General features: G+C 42.1%; 1 pseudogene; it reads left to right on the top strand.

Moving 5' to 3' along the window:
* The first annotated feature begins 535 nt into the window (after positions 1-535).
* Positions 536-1,403, top strand: LOC101517862 (E3 ubiquitin-protein ligase RNF220-like; annotated as a pseudogene).
* The last annotated feature ends 5,768 nt before the right edge of the window (positions 1,404-7,171 follow it).

Raw genomic sequence — 7,171 nt, 5'->3', positions numbered from 1 at the left:
TAATCAAAAATAAATATTAAAAAAAGGGACTGAAAGAAACTGCTCAGATTGTGGGAATCACCCTGGCATGTAACTGAAGGAGCCCAGAATCACTTCTGGCAGACTATTTCTAAGCAATTTCCAACACGTATGAAGGAGTGTTCTTAACTAGCACATTTTCTTTTGAGTTATGCTAACAATCATAGATTGCCTTTGATCAGCTCTTCAGATTCACATTCACTAAGCTTTAAAATTGAGCTTAGTATATTAAATAATTCACCAGAAGATTTAAAGGCCCCACTTTTCATTAGTTGCATTAGTTCCACTATTTCTCTAGTTCTAAGTAATGACTTCTTTAATTTCATGTGTGCAGCAGTTGCTCATTACTGAGCACCAATTTATACAATGAGGAATATAAAGGATTCTAGGTCTCTAAAATTGATTGAACTGAAATCCATATTCTGGGCTGTGATATGATGTGGGGGCACGGTCCAGGGACTCTGGCTGCGCCTGATATTCTGTTCTCTTTTTGCATCTGCCTGGGATCTTTTCCCAGATGTTCCTGTGAATGCGAGCCAACCAGCAGACCCAACTGGATGCTCAGATTGAACATGGAGCAGAGGGAAAAAAGTGAAGGGCCGGTATGTCCCCAGTGCAGCCTCCCCCTGGCAGGATCGGTGCAGGAGATGAATCGGCATGTGGAGTGGTGCCTTGCGTTTTGGGAAGGCTCCTGCATGGCCAAGGAGAACCCTGTGGTTGTGGAGCATGAGAACAGCAACTGCTTTCAGGAGGCTGAGTGGTGTGGGCAGAAGTGGATACCACCCACCATTCCTCTGGAAGGTGGCTTCCAAGGTCCTGGCTTTGTGTGCAGCAGCAAAGAGAACCCCAGCAGTGATGTGGAATTGAATGTGGTTGAGGATGACACTCAGGAGTCCGGGAAGCCACAATATACGGAAATTGGTGTTGTCTCCTTCACAGACAAGCACTACTGGGAAAACAAGGAGAGAGAAGCGCTCCAGAATACAGGCCTAATTGGTAACCCTCCGAGCACCGGCATCACGCCTGAGTTCTCTAAACGGGCCAGAGATGAGATGCCATCCACCAGCGGTGTTGAAAGCAGAAAGCAGGGTGCGATACAGATGATCTGGAAGAACAAAAACATTGAGAAAGCTAGTGAAGACTCAGCTGTGCCCAAACCTGAGGTCCAGAAGCACCGATTCTGTGAGCTGGAACGACTACTGACTCGTGGGAACTTTTACAAATGCTTCATGTGCATGAGCTCCTCCTGGCTACCCTTAACATCCATCCAGTGTTGGCATGTGTACTGCGAGAAATGCTGGTGGCGGATCATGCGTGAAAAGAAGCGGTGCCCTCGGTGCAACATGATCACAGTACCCCAAGACCTGAGGAGGATCCACCTGTGAGCCAGCCAGGCAGTGTGGCCACCAGCCCTCCACCTGCCCCAGCCTCTGGCAAGGACTTGCTCCCCTTGTACATACTTGCACACAGGCTCCCCTTGTACCTACATACACATACTCCCAAGTGTACATGCAGGACTCAGGGCCTGAGCCCCAGCCCTGCTCTGGCTCCAGCCTGCTGGCTTCCGCCAGGCCTGGGGACCTTACCTGTTCCAACCTCTGTTCCCAGGGAGGAACAGGGTGGCTGCGGTGGGAGGGTAGTGGGGAAAGGCTGCTTGAGACCCAGTGCCAGGACCAACAGGTAGACAGTCGCACAGACACCAAACTGAAGCACATGTAACATAGACGGCATTGTGTTTTAAATAGGACAGCTGCTCACCTCCACCCTGCCCAACCCTGCCCCTTTGGCTGTTTGATTTTTTTAAGAACCCCTGAAAGCAGTGCCTCCTTCAGGGCTGGCTGGGGGCTCTGCCCATCCCCCCCAGGGTGAGTTTGTCTCCCTCTCCCGTGGTGTCCCTTGCCTCTCCTACATGCTCGATGTTCAGTAGTGTGTATTTCTCACCTACCCCAAGGGACAGGATCCTGTCCTTAGTCTTAGCTCATGGAGCTCTTTGTAAATAGTTGGGGCGGGGCTGAAAACGGAACCCAGCTGAAGCAGGTGCGGAGGTTGGGGCTGGCCAAAGGCTCTCCCAGCTGCCCAGGCCTGTGGCTGAGAGCTGGGGCAGGGAGAGCTGCTCTTCCAAAACAGGTGCAACTCCGCCACCTCTCCTGGGGCCCCGTGGTGTCATGCTGTGTCTGTATATTCTATACAAAGGAACACTCTTGCCCTTTGTACTCTACACTTGACATGGATTAAACCAATATAAACAGCTAAGAAAAATCCATGTAAGCCACATGCATTTCCTGCAAATCTGTCAGTCATCTGGGATTAATTTCCTAAACCTGTGATTCCTGATGCTTTTCATGTAGGTTTGTTTTCTGTGACTTTATACCTGTTCTTAGGCATGCTCGGGGCCCCGCTGACGTTACAAGGAATGGGGTGAAGGGTTTGAAACATGGCCTTGTGCACATTCACTGAGAATTTTCACACGGTTTATGAACTGATAATGTAGAACAGTTAAGAAAAAGTAGCATTAATTCTTAAACTCTGAACCGGGTGGATAGGCTATATGCAAGTGTTAAAGTTACACTCCTATCATGTGTTCTTAAGTCAGCAGTTTGTGGTACCAACTTAAAGTTACGTTGTCAATCAATAATAAATGTTTTTAGAAATAAACATTCAGAGGAAAGGATGAAAACTCTTTTCCAATTACTTCCACTGTACCCATGTTTACTCTGCAATGCAAAGATAAATTTTATGAGCAGTTTGCTATTTCTACTTGTAATCTTTTATCTTGTACATGGACAAATACGTGTCTATAAAAATATCCTCATAAAAGGTACAGTTCTAATAAAACATTCGCTATTGTGCTGCAAACCTCTTCTCTCGTTGGTGTCGTAAAATGCATGTTAGCCCTTAGCTCACTTCATTTCTCTTCACTGTTAATGATTCATATATAGGAATGTATTTAATCAGTTTCTATTAATGGAAATATCACTATCTTAACAAATCTCACTAGGGCATTTAATATTTGCAGTGTCCTCCATTGTACATTCCCTTTTAAGTTTACATTTATTATCCTGAGCTTGATACAGTAAACTGAACTGTTAATTCCCATGGAGTACACAGTCTAGCACTTTAATGCACATTGTTGAATTGTCTCCGAATAGACACTCCTGAATTTAAACTCCCACCCACCTGAATGAATGTAGGGCTTTTTCTATGTACTTGAAAGTTTCATTCTAGGAAAAACTTTGCTAAAAACAGAATTTGTGGGAAGATTTTTGTTTTATCTCAATTTACCTTTACCTTTGGATAAGCTGAGTAGGGGTAATGTTTACTAGTAGATTATAATGTGTTTTTAGGGAACTTTGTTTTAGCCTTTGAGCGTTTCTATAGGATTCTAATTTTCTTGCAGGAATGTAGCATTCCTATGGAGGAGACATTAGTCTTTTTTGTACTTGTACTGAAATATTTTCCTTATCAGGTATTACTATTTTGTATTTCCTAAGAATTCTCTAGTTATGAAAGAGTTTTAAATTTGTGTATTCAAATAAATCTTTTATAACTTTCAAGTTTTTGTTTGCTTATTTTTTGATGATTTTATTTTAAATTTTAAACAGAATGGGTATCTTTTAGTACATATGGTATATGTTCAATAAATTCTACACAATTTAATGACTTTTGTTGCAAATCTAGGGGGACCTTTTAAAAATGTGTTTTTGAAAGTCAGAGTTGCAGAGATGGGGAGAGACGGATCTTCCATCCACTGGTTTACTCCAGGTGACCACAATTCCCAGGACTGGGCCATGTTGGACCCAAGAGCAAGGAACTTCATCCCAGTCTCACATAAGGATGTCACAGCCCAAACCTATGAATAATCTTCCTTTGCTTTTCTGCACTGGCCTTTGGAGAGCTAATCTTTGGTACTTGTTAGCACACTCAAAGTTGACATGTATTTATGTTCTTTTAATAGAGCTGAGTTAATGTCCTAGGATGTCCAAAGCACAATATCTCAACTGAGTGGGATTATGCAACCGAAAATATTGTCTCACAATTGTGGTGACTAGAAGTATACTATTGAGGCGTTCAGAGGGCCATGCTCTCTTTGAAATTTGTTAGGAAAGCTTTTCTTTACTCTTCCCAGAATCTCCTACTTCTTGGTAATCTTTTAGGCTTCCCTGATCCATTCAGGTTCATAACCCTAATCTCTTGGTTCACTGTCATAGCCTACCCCCCATCTGTCTTCAGTGGATGTTGTCTTAGGAGATGACAGTCATGTTTAATTAGAGGCCTACTTCACTCCAGTGTGATCCTAACCTTAACTACTCGTATGTGCAGCAATCATACTTCCCAAAAGGTCCTATTCTAATGTAATGGGGTTAGATATAATAGGATTGTAATTTCAATTTTCTTTTGTGGGTACTTGATTTCATTTAAAACAGCATTTTAAATTCATTCTCATCTTTGTTCCTACTAATGTTGCAAAATCTCATTTGAGTGTTTTGATCAGATCTCATACTGTTTGCTGTGTATCTTAGGGAAATCTTGCACAAATAATTCTATTAGTACTTAAGACAGATTCCCTTTCAAAGCTGAAACATTGTCCTTGTAAACATGGATAATTGATTGAAAAGACTACTACAAACTCCGTTTCTGATGAAGAAAAATCATTGTGGTGTTGTGATATAAAGCAGTTAGAGGCCCCAAGGTGTTACTGGTAGAATATTACAGTTAAGGAATAGAGGTAAAGCTGTAGATTTAATTATTCATAGTTAGAATTGAGGTGTGCTGGCAAAGGGCAACATCTTTTTTTAAGATTTATTTTTATTGGAAAGGCAGATATGCAGAGAGGAGGAGAGACAGGAAGATCTTCTGTCTGATGGTTCACTCCCCAAGTGACCACAACAACTGGAGCTAAGCTGACCCGAAGCCAGGAGCCAGGGGCTTCTTCCGGGTCTCCCACGTAGGTGCAGGGTCCCAAAAGCTTTGGGCCATCCTTGACTGCTTTCCCAGGCCACAAGCGGGAGCTGGATGGGAAGCGGGGCCACAGGGGTTAGAACTGGCACCCATATGGGAACCCCGGGGCGTTCAAGGAGAGGACTTTAGTTATGCCATCGCACTGGGCCCAAATGGCAACATCTGAACCATGGCTCAAATGATCAGTTGTGATTGAAACTCCCAGAATAATACTAGTTCGTATTATAGACAACTTAATTGCAAGAAAGCTTTCAAAGTGAAATTTCGGAGAAAACTGAATTTAGTTAATTGTGCAGAAGTAAAAATTGTATGTCAAAAGTAGTATTTCACAAGTAGAATGTGGGCACAGAAGAACATACATGAATTTTCTCATAAGGTTTCTGATCTGATGCTTAGCTGCAACATTTTGAACAAAAGCCTGTTAAATCATTATTGCCACGTTTGGCAAATTGTCCTAGAAACAGATGTCGGCTGAATCTGAAGTTAACAGGCAGCACTGGATCTAATGCATCTGATTGGCACTTATCAAAAATTTCCTTACAGGGAAAAAGTGAATCAGATTCTAGTTTATGAAGAGTAGGACCGCAGAGATGGAAAGGAAGTAGCATTCACATTTCCCATACAGCATTTTGTCTTAATGGCTCATTTGCTTATACAGGATTGAATTACAGTTCAAAATACAACACTGTCTTCAGGAAACTTTGAGCACTTTATGCACCTGAATTATGAGTTTTAATAGCTGTTTTATTGTGACTAAATATACTTCTAAAGATCATTTAAACAGGATCATGATTAATCTATTCCACAACTTTATGTGAGAAATCCTACATCTACTTATGCAAATGACTTTTAAATTTCAATAAATTAGACAGTTATGCAATATAAGGAAAAGTAAACAAAATATCAAACTTGAAATGACACTGCTGCTTATCACATAAAATTTAAATGTGGTGTTTGGATTGATTACTCATAAGATACACAAACTTCAGGGAAATCTGAAAGCATTTATGATGAAATACTGTTTTAAAATTAGAAATTACAAACATTTTGTCACAACTCTGAAATATATCAAATATGTAATGTGCACACATTGGTTGTCACAAAATACACCTTGCTAGGTTAATACTTGGCTTGCAGATTTGAGGTTGGTGAGGCTGAAAGCAGTTTATGTGAATTTTAGCTCACTTTGACTTGTCTAAGCAATTCTGTTAATGGAATTATTAGAAGAACAAGAGCTATAGCTGTCGGCAACACCCGCGTCGAGCGGAGGGACTGGGGTTACAAAAAGACAACACACAAGACAACACAAGACAACACAAGGCAACACGCAGTGGGTCACTCTTGTAAACAGAATGCCCTTTATTTGGGGTCAGCCTGCATCTTTTATAGTCTGCCTAGTCCCTCCCAGTATTCTCTCAATGCTCAAGCAACTCCTAAGCTCCCCTGGGGGCATCTTAACAAAGAGGAAGCAGGGAAGAGGAACTTGTGGTCAAGCCAGGGGCTAAAATGCATTAGGCCAAGATTGCCCATCCTGTTACTCTTTAGAAACAAGCTAAGCTGTGGAGTTAACCCTTGGGAGATGGGGCCTACAATAGCAAAGCCATCCTGTTTGTAGGATTCACAATTACAAAGCACAGAAATCTGACCCATCGGGATCCCAAGTGAGAAGTGAGTCAAAAAAAAAGAATTTAGATGGCTTTCATTGCAGGAAACCTTGGACATGAACTTTACTTCCCTGTGCAGCAGAGAGGCAGAGCGAGCTGCAAGGAAAGAGAAACCAGGAAGGACTGTGCAAGCGAGTTTTAAACTCCCTTTGACACGGAGGTTGGAATGGGGATTGCTTTTGCCAGTCATTGGTGCGGGGGTGATTTCACTGCCTCAGGAGCCAGCCAGAATTCAACCATTGGTTCTGGGTTGCAGTCTGGGAATGGGCTCTAAGCAAGCTCCATCCTCCTCTTGTTACCGTGGCAATCATCACTCAGCAAGCTCTGCACATGGTTTGCAGAAAAATAAAGAAAAACCAGAACAATTGATGTACCACCATTGAGGTATCATGAGCATTCATCTATTTCACACATTGAACAATTTCACACTCCACCTCTCCATCCCTTTGAGTAAATATAAATAGCATTGAGAAAGGGTCTTGTGGTAACATCATTAGTTTATATTATAGATGATTATGCTATCTTCCCCT

The sequence above is a fragment of the Ochotona princeps genome, chromosome 11 (assembly GCF_030435755.1).
Source record: "Ochotona princeps isolate mOchPri1 chromosome 11, mOchPri1.hap1, whole genome shotgun sequence".
Classification (NCBI taxonomy): Eukaryota; Metazoa; Chordata; class Mammalia; order Lagomorpha; family Ochotonidae; genus Ochotona; species Ochotona princeps.
The sequence above is the reverse complement of the archived record's forward strand: the minus strand, read 5'-3'. Positions and strand labels throughout refer to the sequence as shown.